Source organism: Trachemys scripta, chromosome 1 (genome assembly GCF_013100865.1).
Source record: "Trachemys scripta elegans isolate TJP31775 chromosome 1, CAS_Tse_1.0, whole genome shotgun sequence".
Taxonomy (NCBI): domain Eukaryota; kingdom Metazoa; phylum Chordata; order Testudines; family Emydidae; genus Trachemys; species Trachemys scripta.
The window spans coordinates 111,222,397-111,233,342 of NC_048298.1; the positions used below are offsets into that span (position 1 = coordinate 111,222,397).

General features: G+C 42.7%; 1 protein-coding gene across 4 annotated transcripts in view; it reads right to left on the minus strand.

Annotated features, from left to right (window-relative positions):
* The window catches only part of EPS8 (epidermal growth factor receptor pathway substrate 8), a 190,690-nt gene extending 180,013 nt beyond the window's left edge, over positions 1–10,677 (minus strand). For 3 of the 4 annotated variants that reach the window (XM_034781873.1, XM_034781889.1, XM_034781882.1), the window contains exon 1: positions 10,404–10,677. The gene's annotated coding sequence lies outside the window, so the exon portion shown is untranslated. Of the gene's footprint in view, positions 1–8,607; positions 8,631–10,403 lie in introns of those variants that run through there. The other variant, XM_034781905.1, reaches the window with a different exon arrangement.
* Positions 10,678–10,946: the final 269 nt, after the last annotated feature.

The window sequence follows — 10,946 nt, forward strand, 5'->3', positions numbered from 1 at the left end:
GTCACCAGCGCACTACGCAAATGAGTCACAGTAAGGTGGAATTTCAACCAGCCAAGGTGAAAACATTGCTAAAACACGCTTCGCGATCTTGTTAAATCACACTGTATAGCTGCAAGTGTTAAGAGAATAAATATGCTTGTTCAGTCTCATGAGATTTTTCCTTTTTAGCTCAGACTTTGTAAAACTGCAGCAGGTGTAAATTAAACACTTTACTTGCCCAGTGTTTTTGGACCTGTCAGTAACCATCAGATGAAAAGGTAGTGCTAACATGTGACTTTGATTTTCTCAACTGCTCAAGACAGCATTTTAGTGTCTTAAGGAAATTAATAGCAGCAAGCCCAGTGCCTGTTTTTCTACAAGGGTAAAGAGAGTTTTTACTCACAGAAGAACAAGTCAATAAGCAATACCAGCTCACCCCCACATAATACAACCCTTTATTCTCCTGCTAAAAATATCCCTAGGTGGCAAGCATTGAGGCGCCAAGCATTGAGGCGCCCAGTGATAATGCAGTGGGTTTAACTGAAGTACCTGTGAGTCAAGGTAAAGCAGCTTTATTCTACAGAGCTCTAAAGTATAACAACCTTCTAATTAAAACTAAATTAATGCCTATGTTCTCCGATGGTGTGTATTTCTGGGAACCATTGAGGAAGCAACATACATTCAGTAGGCACCATCATGTCTTTACTTGTCTCTCCAAAGTGCCTAGCACAATCTTAGGCATTCAAAATTATAGATAAATCATCATTATCTCTAGACACTGTGAATGAGCCAAATATGATCTCTAGCTATACTTAGAAGACATTACATTAATTGCTACTCCTCCAATTGGGTTCGGGGGACAGAATATTAAGGAGCCTTTCAATAGAAAAAGCCTTGTAAAAGGTTTTCATTGTGCCTGTCGCCACCTATTTGGCAATTCTGCCAATACAAAAAAATTAAAACTACTGTTTTCATTTGTTTGATTTTAGTATTAATGTCAGTACTATCAAAAGAGAAACTACAAAATGACATCAGAGGGTTCCTCATTCAATCTCTCTTGAAGGATTTTCCAATCAAGTTTGGTCAGTTTGCAAAGTGAAAGATGTTTTTGCTGTCAGCCCTGCAAACTCCACCCAGGCTCTTAGAAGCCACGCTGCTTTTGTGTCCCCTACAGCAGTCAAAAGGTTCCGAAGTGGGCCAGGAAATCAGCATAAACTCCCTCTCACTTCCAGCAAGTGAGAAGTGAGAGGGAAAAGTATCTTCCTTACACACCTGGGAGCGAGATACAGAAGATGAAGCAAGGTCAAGGAACAATACCTTAGACGGAAGCCCACCATCTTGCCTCTTCCCATTAGAGAGAATAGGGTCCAGATCCTCTTGGAAAATTAGGCATCTCACTCCCATAGATTTCAATGAAAGTTAGGAGCCTCAGTACCTTTCAGAGGATCTGGGACTAGGTGCGTAGGATTGCCTGTAGGCTTCACTTGTAGAGTTTTCCCTCGTCTTTCATATTACCTTCTGGCTGGTAGGTTAACTAGTCAATGTGTGGTATTTTTTGAAGCCCTGGACTAATTAAATTCCATGTTTGCATGTTATAGTTTGATTTTGAAGTGTTTATAAGATAAAACCTCTATCAAACATTAACACACCCATTAATATCATCCCTTTAAAAAAAAAAAAAAAAAAAAAAAGAGGATAGATCTACACAAGGCCTGGTTTAACACACTGGAGTATTAACATAATTTGGAAGCAGACTGATTTTCCAGTGTTGTGGCAAACATTTTACCATTCACAGCAAGTCCTATCATCACTCTCCAGAGATATCAGTTTCAAAATGCTGGGGGCGAGGGGGAAGAGGAGGGGGGGGGGGACAGCTTTTCGATATTTCATTGAAATACAACAACCCAACATATTTGAAGTGTCACGGGACACAAGATCATAGAATCATAGGACTGGAAAGGACTTCAAGAGGTCATCTAGTCCAGTCCCCTGCACTCATGTCAGGACTAAGTATTATCTGACCATCCCTGACAGGTGTTTGTCTAACCTGCTCTTAAAAATCTCCAATGATGGAGATTTCACAACCTCCCATAGCAATTTATTTAGTGCTTAACCACCCTGACAGGAAGTTTTTCCTAATGTCCAACCTTAACCTCCCTTGCTGCAATTTAAGCCTGTTGCTTCTTGTCCTATCCTCAGAGGTTAAGAAGAACAATTCTTCTCCCTCCTCCTTGTAACAACCTTTTATGTACTTGAAGACTTATGTCCCCTCTCGGTCTACTCTTTTCCAGACTAAACAAATCCAATTTTTTCAGTCTTCCCTCATAGTTCATGTTTTCTAGATCTTTAATCATTTTTGTTCTTCTCTACACTCTCCAATTTGTCCACATTTTTCCTGAAATGTGGCATGCAGAATTGGACACAATATTCCAGCTGAAGCCTAATCAGTGCGGAGTAGAGCAGAAGAATTACTTTTCATGTCTAGCTTACAACATTCCTGCTAATAGATTCCAGAATGATGTTCGCTTTTTTTTTTTTTTGGCAAGTGTTACCCTGTTGACTCATATTTAACTTGTGGTCCACTATGACCCCCAGATCCTTTTCCGCAGTACTCCTTCCTAGGCAGTCTTTTCCCATTTTGTATGTGTGCAGCTGATTGTTCCTCCCTCAATGGAGTGTTTTGCATTTGTCCTTATTGAATTTCATCCTATTTACTTCAGAACATTTCAAATTTTAATCCAATCCTCCAAAGCACTTGAAACCCCTCCCAACTTAGTATCTTCCGCAAACTTTATAAGTATACCCTCTATGCCATTATCAAAATCATTGCTGAAGATATTGAACAGAACCGGATCCAGAACTGATCCCTCTGGGACCCCACACATTATGCCCTTTCAGCATGACTGTGAACCACTGATTACTCTCTGGGAACGGTTTTTCAACCAGCTGACTGGTCTGTAATTCCCCACATTGTACTTATTTCCCTTTTTATAGATGAGCACTATATTTGCCCTTTTCCAGTCTTCTGGAATGTCTCCCATCTTCCATGACTTTTCAAAGATAATCGCTAATGGCTCAGATATCTTCTCAGTCAGCTCCTTGAGTATTCTAGGATGCATTTCATCAGGCTCAGGTGACTTTAAGACATCTAGTTTGTCTAAGTAATTTTTAACTTGTTCTTTTCCTATTTTACCCTCTGATCCTACCTCATTTTCACTAGCATTCACTATGTTAGACGTCCAATCACCACCAACCTTCTTGGTGAAAATTGAAACAAAGAAGTCATTAAGCACCTCTGCCATTTCCACATTTTCTTTTATTATTCTCCCCACACCCCCATTGAGTAACGGGCCTACCCTGTCCTTGGTCTTCCTCTTGCTTCTAATCAATCTGTAGAATGTTTTCTTGTTACCCTTTATGTCTCTAGCCAGTTTGATCTCGTTTTGTGTCTTGGCCTTTCTAATTTTGTCCCTACATACTTGTGTTATTTGTTTATATTCATCCGTTTTAATTTGACCTAGTTTCCACTTTTTGTAAGCCTCTTTTTTGAGTTTTAGATCATTGAAGATCTCCTGGTTAAGCCAAGGTGGTCTCTTGCCATACTTCCTATATTTCCTACACCATGGGATAGTTTGCTCTTGTGCTCTTAATAATGTCTCTCTGAAAAACTGCCAAGTGTCTTCAATTGTTTTTCCCTTTAGACTTGCTTCCCATGGGATCTTACCTACCAACTCCTTGAGTTTGATAACGTCCTGCCTTCTTGAAATCCATTGTCTTTATTGTGCTGTTCTCCCTCCTATCATTCCTTAGAATCATGAACTCTTCCCTTTCATGGTCACTTTCACCCAAGCTGCCTTCCACTTTCAAATCCTCAACCAGTTCCACCCTATTTGTCAAAATAAAATCTAGAACAGCCTTTCCCCTAGTAGATTTCTCCAACTTCTGAAATAAAATTGTCTACAATACATTCCAAGAACTTTTTGGCTAATCTGTGCCCCGCTGTGTTATTTTTCCAACAGATGTCTGAGTAGTTGAAGTCCCCCATCACCACCAAGTCCTGTGCTTTGGATGATTTTGTTAGTTGTTTAAAAAAAAAAAAAAGCCTCATCCACCTCTTCTTCCTGGTTAGGTGGTCTGTAGTAGATCCCTACCATGGCACGACCCTTGTTTTTAACCCTTTTTAGCCTTACCTGGAGACTTTTAATAAATCTCCTATTTCCATCTCAACCTCAGTCCAAGTGTATACATTTTTAAAATATAAGGCAACACCTCCTCCCCTTTTTCCCTGCCTGTCCTCCCTGAGCAAGCTGTACCCTTCTATACCAATATTCCAGTCATGCTTATTATCCCACCAAATCTCTGTGATTCCAACTATGTCATCATTGTGTTTATTTACTAGCATTTTGAGTTCTTCCTGCTTATTCCCCATACTTCTTGCATTAGTATACAGACATCCAAGATACTGATTTGATTCCCCCTTCCTCCCCCCCGTTCTGTCTTGTCTCTCCTTTATCTCTGCTATAACAGCCCATGCTCCCCCCAAATTCTGACCCTTCTCCCAGGTCTCCATGTTTGTGACTCACCTGCCCCCCTCAAACCTAGTTTAAAGCCCTCCTCACTAGGTAGCCAGTCTGTATCCAAATACAAGACTTGTTATGAATTATCAAAGATTTGCACTCTACTGGAAAATATGGCAATTTCCCAATTGTGTTACTGATGAAGAGGCTGGTCTGAGTGGAGCTCTGAGACCAGATACAGACAGAATGTTTACCTTTTTAAAAAGGAGGGTCACAGATAAAGTATCAAAACTACATTGCACAAAATCCTTAGAAGTGGCTAAATGGAGATACTGTTTAATATGCTACACAGAAGTTAGAAGACTGATCAGCAGTACTTTTTTCCAGCTGAAGGTTTCTACCATTTTCACTTTTAGCTGGCTAAACATTTGGATATACATATTGCAAGAAAATGATGGAGGTAATCAAGACAAAACAAGATGATTTGCAATCAGCTATTTCCAGTTTAGGCCCTGATCCCGCAAAGATTCATGGCATATGTAATTTTACTCATGTGTGTAGCCCAACTGAAAAAAAGAAGTCTGAAATGTTTGACCGATTACAGTTGCATATAACACCCAAGGCCCCGATCTTGCAAACACATACACATGTGCTTGTGTCAGTTCTCAGGGTACCCAGGACTGAGAGTCACCTTGTTACCCCCCTCTGCCTCCACTGAGAGGTAGACTTGCTTGTGCTTAACTGGGTGTCAGCTCCCTGATATCACCAGCCTGTTAGCCCCCCAAACACTCTCCTCTGGGCAGTGCTAGTCCTTACCTTGCTTTGCAGGTTAGCAATAGGTGGACCCTAGTCCCCAAGCCCCTTTGAAAAGCTCCCCGGTAGTGTTCAGCTGAACCACTGAACACTCACAGAAATACCAGGTCTGCTGTTCCCAGAGGAACAGTATGCACACCCGCTCATATGGTTCAGCTCAGGATCAGCACCTTGCTTAATACCACAGCACTACCACATATTTATAGTGAAAACAACAATAAGCTTCTTATCAAAAACTCAAGATTCAAGGGATAGTGAGTAAGCTAATTGGAAACAAAAAGTTACATATAAAATAAAATCATAACACGCTTTCTAGAGACCAAACTTAGCTTTACTTCGCCCCCAGGGTCCTCTGCAGCATTTCAACCAAGGTTGCTTGAGATCCCATTTTCATGAATGTAAACACACCGCCCTTTTATTTCCCAGTTGCAACATGATGTGGTATCTTTGTTCACTGAATACAGTTCAGTAAAACTTTGAAGTGTATAACAAGAGAAGGTTCTCTTCCATTGCTGTGTTTCTCTAGCTCTTAGTTCCTTTTTGGGATTTTTACATTCAGCTTTAGATCGGTGATGGGAGACCCATTGTGAATGAGACAATACTTAATTTACATCTCAACAGGGAGACAGGTGAATAAACATCCCTCAGCTGATAGAAAACCTGTTTGTCAAGCTTGCTTTGATACAGACTTTAAAACATATTTTCAGGATAAATACATTACTCCCTACAGTATTGTCTGTACATACATTTCACAATGATATTAATGATGAGTTTGCATTTGGAGAGGAAGATGATGTCTGTCTGTATCTGTGCAAGTTTTTTGTTGAGGTTGATGGATTTCCACTCCATACGGCTAAATTTAGTGCCTTGCATGGTGTCAAGTATCAGGGGGTAGCCGTGTTAGTCTGTATCTACAAAAACAACAAGGAGTCTGGTGGCACCTTAAAGACTAACAGATTTATTTGGGCATAAGCTTTCGTGAGTAAAAACCTCACTTCTTCGGATGCATGAGTGTGACCCCACTTTCATTTAAGACCTTACATGACCTCTTTGGTGAACCAGAACGTACATACCAGAATCAGGACATTCTGTAACCCTCTTGCCAGTTGGCCTCACAGTGCTTAACTTTAAGCATGTGAGCAGTTCCGTTGCAATTTCTGACATTTTGCATGTGCATTGGACTTTGAGGGAATTCGGGTCTCAGATCAAAATGGAGATGAGCTCAAAGTTCAAGCTGACAAGGTCTATTTTAACTGACTAGTTTCTGACACAGCACCCTTTGAATTATATATCCTGGATTTAAAAAAAAAAAAAAAAAATAGGAGGGGCGTAGGGTTTTTCTGCTCCCACATTAATGTTAATTGAGATCTTTTCAACAAGGAAGAAAATTACTAATTTTACAGGGGAACAGCAAAACTGACTCTTCACAAAGGTATCAAATGTACAAACATATTTTCTCTAACCTTTCAGTTAGAGCAACCAAAGGTCTCAATCTTGCAAACACTTGCACAAACGCTCAGTTTTATGCACACCAGCAGTCCTACTGATTTAAGCAAAACCACTCACTGGCTTAAGTTTAATAAGTGTATACGTCTGCAGGATCAGAAACGTAGCTATTCCTCATAACTATAGCAAGTACAAGATTTTCAGACAAAAAGGTGATTTTCAAGTGACAGTGACCATTTAACTAGAGACTGCGATAGGGAAAACAATGAAAAGGTAAAAGCTCCAAGAAGGTTAAAGCCATTGATAACTGCAACACACATTAATAAAGACAGATCAAAAAGATGGCTAAAAGCCATGTAGTTGCAAACCATTGCATAGCATACTTGGAAAGCCAACTCAGAGCCAGGATGTTTGAAAACTTTGGATCTCAGTGGCATAGACACACAAAATTGGTTTTATGGAAAATTCTGTACCAAAGAAAATATAAAAAACAAGCCTCGCCATATGAAGGTGGTCTATCCCGGCCACTTTAGGAAAATCAATACACACAGCAGTGTAAAGCATCACTGGAACTTTTTCTAATCGGAGGATTGAGACAGCATCATTCAAAGGTGTTAAATCACTTTTCTTGCTGGCTACCAGCCATTCAGGTTAAAGAGAAGAGACTCTGTAAAATTCAAAGAAAAACCTTGGAGGACCAAGGATACAAGGCCTCCCAGTTTACTGGATAGCACAGTACTTGAGAGAAGGATGATAGAGAAGCAAATACTAGTCACTGAAATGAAAGTCAGCAAGCATTCTGTAACTGCAGTCCTTACCATGTGTGCCTTCAAGTTTTCTATTATTCCATTACAGTTGCAAAGGGAGAAGTTTTGATATATTTAGGCTCTGGAGCAGGGCCGGCTCTGGCTTTTTTGCCGCCCTAGGCAAAAAAGCCACCCGCCGCCCCCCTCCCAGCACGGCAGAGGAGGGCGGCGAGCCCGGCCAGGGCTCTCCGCTCTCCCCGACCGGCCGGAGCGCCGCTGGGGAGGGCGGCGAGCCCAGTCGCGGCCCCACTCTCGGGCCTGAGCGCCCCGCCGCACTGCCCCCCTCCAGGCGCCGCCCCAAGCACATGCTTGGTGAGCTGGTGCTTGGAGCCGGCCCTGCTCTGGAGGCACCAATTATTTAACGTTATGTGTTTAACTTTCACCCACAGGGGGAAAAAATGCTGCAGTTAACAGAAGTGATTTTACATGGCTGGGATGATTTAGTTGGGGATCGGTACTGCTTCAAGCAGGGGGTTGGACTGGATGACCTCCTGAGGTCCCTTCCAACCCTGATATTCTATGATACGTTTCCAGCTGGACTGAAAATCATATTTCATGTGTGAAGTTAACATCTGACTGAAAAAAAATTACTTGTATGGCAAAATACTCCCATTTTTAATCTGCATCATTAGAATAACTGTTCATTCTGTATAATAATTTATGTATGTCCTGGTAACTCTCAATCACAGTGTATTCCTTCTAATTGGACATTTATTTGTATTTACTTCTTCCCAATTGCATCTGTCAGATAAAACCATTCAAAAAGTTTTAGATCAAAGACCATGAAGAATCAGATACAAAAACTTCACAGTATATACATACGTACACACACACCTATAATGTAATCCTAGAGGGTTTCATAACTTGTTGTACAATAAAAATAATCTTCAAAGACAATTGTGTTATTAGAGTCCATGCCAATAAAATAAAAATATACAAAAAAGTAAAAAGCAGAAGTATCATGTTACCCTGACTAAAGATACAAATCTGCCAACAACACTTATTCACTAGCCGTGTACAAGACAGTCATTGTACAAAAAATATACCTGGCAATTAGCTCCATGATGTCCTTTAGACCAAACCTGGTCATTGTCGATACAAAAGTTTTACTAACAGCGTGGACACCAAGACAGAATGCAGAGCCCCTTCCTTATGTCACATAAACCTTTAAAAAAAAAAAATCTCAGGTCCCCTACTGGTCATTAAAAACTAAGTTGAGAATGCCAAATTCGTCTCGCATATGGCCTAGTGCAGCAGTAGTCAAACAATCGTCTGTGAAGCACTTGCCTGGGTGTTCCATGGAGAGGTGCTTGGGCATATGGCGCTTACTCTCCTCGTTTCCAGCTGCTAGTATACAAATGTTTGGCTAACATTACCTTCCCACATAAGCAGTTTTGGTAGCTGACACAGGATGTCGTGCAAGGGCAAATGGAAAGAGGAGAAGAGCCACATGATCAGAAATGGGAGGGGAGATGTCTAAGAGACACCCTGTTAAGATGTGGCCTATGCTACAGAAAAAAGTCAGAAAACCCCCTACTGAGCATACATTTGAACACAGGTTTCATCACATAGCTCCTCCTCCGTACTTCGTTTTAAATGAAAATTCCACTATTATTTATATATATGCAATCCCATTGAGGTCAATGGGGTTTTATGGCTGCAGTTCACAGCTAAAGGTGTTCATCTTTATTCATATTTCATCTGTTCTACCATGATATTAAAACTGAGGAAAGGGAGAACAACAAAGTAGTAGTAGGAACATCTGTCCCTCTAGCTATTTTTATGGTTGCTATTAACCAGTTTTAAACCAGGCTTTATTCCCAGCTGTGGAATTGCTTTTTGGGTGCTCACTCCCAATACAAAAATATTTATCCCCCTGGGAAATCATGGTGTACCTAGTCCTGCTGGGGATCCCTTAAGACAGACCATGAGACCACCACTGGTGTTAGAGCCTAGAACAAGCTGGGGGGGGGAGGGTGCGTGCCAAGGAAAGATAGCAAAGAGGAGGGAAAAGGTTGAAGAGAGAAGATCAAAGACAACAGAGGAGTAAAACGGAGTGGGACAGACAAAGGTATCCCACCCAAAAAAACTGAATTGTTAGTCACAGACAAGAAGAGCTGCCTTCAGAAAAGCCAGAAAGTGATACTATAATCAGGAAGATCCAAATCACCTGCTAAAAGGGAGGTGGGGATCTACACTGCTAGTCCCTCTTGCCCAACCCCCCTAATTAGGGCATCGTCTGATATTGACAAATTGATAACATGAGCCAGATCACCTTACCTAAAGGGGTGGAAAGTCATTAACAACACACAGGTACCAGTACTGCAAACAGCCTCTACTCCAGGGGGACAATAAAATCAGCTACAAACCTCCCGTGGTGGAAGCCCAGCTGACAAGATCAGAGAGCAGGTGTGGCAGCTACCGCTGAAGTTACCAGGAAAAATTAGAGACACATCAGCAGCGTTTGTCTCCCCAACACCCTGACAAGGTGTGGGGGGGAGGAACCCAGAAAAAGAAACACCCTCTCACTCTACTTGTATAGCACAGGTCTGAAATACGCTAGGGAAGGAGTCACCTGGCAGGTTCTGAAGGAGTTAAAACACACACAAGGCTCCCAGCCTGAGGGCTTCCAGTCTCTACCCCCCACACCAGTTGAAACAGGGGAAGGGAGGGTGGCAGTGGGCATTGCAATTCGCCATATTACAAAACAAGCACACATGCAAAAACAAACACACACAATTTGTGGGGTCGGGGGAGTTAAAGGAGGACAAAAGGGGACCCAATCAGCTGGGAACATCCCAGCCCACCACAGTCCCTGCTGCTGCCTTTGGGAGCCTCTTACCTTTGGAGGGGTTGTTTTCCTTCCTTGCAGGCAGCAGCTGATGTGCCGCCACCAGGCTTCCCTTGCACCGGGGGCGAGCTGCAGGGGAGGGCGGCAGGGAAATCCCCCCAGCCCTAGGCGCGAGGTGGCCAAGGAGTGTCCCCCCGTCAGGAGGGCTCTCTCCGGCGCATAGATAACCAGCCTCGGGGAAGGAGGCACCCAGGTTACGCTGCTCCCCCCCGGTTCTGGCTTTCTGCTGCTGCTGCTGCTCGTGGAACAAAGTGCAGCAGCGAGGGGAGGACGCAGCAGGCAGCTCAGGGTTCCAAAGCGCCCGCCTCTGCCGCTTGCCGCTGCGCTCAGGCTTTCCGCAGGCCAGAGCGCCCCCTGCTGGCCATATTCTTCCCCGCATCGGGTGAGCTGAGCCGCGTTCTCACTAACCTGGTGTTCAGACCCGCTCGATCCTGATAGCTTTTACCTCCGTGGTGTGTTGTGTGTGCGCCCTGACCTTATTGCCTGTTCCCGTCAAAGCAGCTGAGTACAGTATGTGACTCCGGATTTTGTTGA